Here is a 1,737-nt window from a genome sequence, read left to right as displayed (position 1 = left end):
CTCTAATCACTTTGCTACACTGCCTCTCAACTGATCAAGATAATTGGATCCCTGCACTGTCTCTTTTTTTTTCCTTCCCAAGTTGATGCCTAAGAGATTTCCAGTAACGTGATGACTCTGCCTCTTCCACACCTATCACTATTCCATGCCCTATCAGCTTCACTGAGCTGATTCTGTCTTCCAGAATCAGAAACCAGGAGTCTGTGAAGGACTTCGTTGGGATGGACTCAAGTGTAGCAAAAATATAGAAGTACAAGTTGAAATGTGCACAAAAAATCATTTATAATTCATAGTAATTCTCTCTATCCCTCTCTCTCTCTCCATATCTTTTTCTCATTCTCTCTGCCCTGAATTAATCATTTTGATGACGTTATGATTTTTCTGCTGATCCTTCGCTTCCTTCCATCACTAATTATTGAAGGAAATTCTTTCATTGCCACTTCTATGCATCAATCGCCCACAGCATCATTTCTCCTTTTCAGTTTGGAAAATATTCTTGAAATAGTATTGACTCATTTATCCACTATTCCCTAGCAAATTGGGAGTTCCGCATATGTGGAATGCTTATGGGAATACCATGTCCACTACAGAAGGTGGGCAAAGAGCCATTTTCTTTAACCAGTTTGGGGTTGCACAATAGGACACTATCCTCACAGAAGGACCCCCTGGTTCCAGTCACCCATCATCTATGACTCCCATGCCCAGCCTGCAAGATGTCTTCTCCCACAGGCTCCAAAAATCTCCAGATAATGAACATTTCCCTTTGAGTGCTCTCCTGATCCAGTGCTCTGGAGCTGCCCAACATGTACGAGTGCCTAGGGCTGGAATATGAGGAGCATGTGTTGCCCTCTATGATGAACGAAGTGCTCAAGAGTGTTGTAGTCAAATTTAATGCCTCAAAGCTTATCACACAGCAGGACCAGGTGTCTTTGTTGACTGGGTGGGAGTTGACTGAATGGGCCAAGGACTTTAGCCTCATTCTGGACTATGTGGTCATCACAAAGCTGAGCTTCAGCAGAGCATATACAGCCGTAGTGGAAGTCAAGCAAGTGGCTCAGCAAGATGCCCAGAGGGTTCAGTTTCTGGTGGAAAAGGCAAAACAGGAGCAACTACAGAAAATTGTATAAGCTAAGGGTGAAACTGAGGCTGCCAAGATGCTTGGGGAAACTCTGAGCAAGAACCCTGGCTACATCGAATTTTATAAGATCCCAGCTGCCCAGAACATCTCTTCATTGCCACATCTCAGAACCAAATTTATCTCATTACCAACAACCTTGTGCTGAACTTGCAGAATGAAAGCTTTACTAAGGGAAGTGATAGCTTCATAGGGGCAAGAAATAGAGGCTTCCTCCTGACCTCAAGAGAAAGCTGATCTCTTCCACCCTGAATTAGTCCTGAATGAGCAGGCAAATAGGTCCTTCTCCCTCACCCCACCATCATGTGACTTTCCTCAACCACCACTCACAATTCCCTCCCCAACTCATTTAATAAATGAAGACTGACAGATGATCCTTTCCCTAATTCCCTTCCCATATTTTGCAGGGGATCTGATGTATAAGAACTGTGATTTCTCAGTGATTTCCTGACTGGCTTACTCCAATGCCAGGAGGATATAGTAGATATCCCAGGAATACTCAATAATTTTTTATTGCTTAAGTGGAAAAAACTTCATGGAAGAGAAAAATAGAAATTTAAGTGTTTAAATACTGATATTCTTATTAGCCAGGGTTTTTTCTG

The 1,737-nt window shown here is 42.7% G+C and overlaps 1 pseudogene; it reads left to right on the top strand.

The window, feature by feature from the left end:
• Nucleotides 1-553: 553 nt before the first annotated feature.
• LOC114025830 lies at nucleotides 554-1,372 on the top strand (annotated as a pseudogene).
• Nucleotides 1,373-1,737: the final 365 nt, after the last annotated feature.

Source organism: Vombatus ursinus, unplaced genomic scaffold (assembly GCF_900497805.2).
Source record: "Vombatus ursinus unplaced genomic scaffold, bare-nosed wombat genome assembly UNPS02014832.1, whole genome shotgun sequence".
NCBI classification, from domain to species: Eukaryota; Metazoa; Chordata; class Mammalia; order Diprotodontia; family Vombatidae; genus Vombatus; species Vombatus ursinus.
The sequence above is the reverse complement of the archived record's forward strand: the minus strand, read 5'-3'. Positions and strand labels throughout refer to the sequence as shown.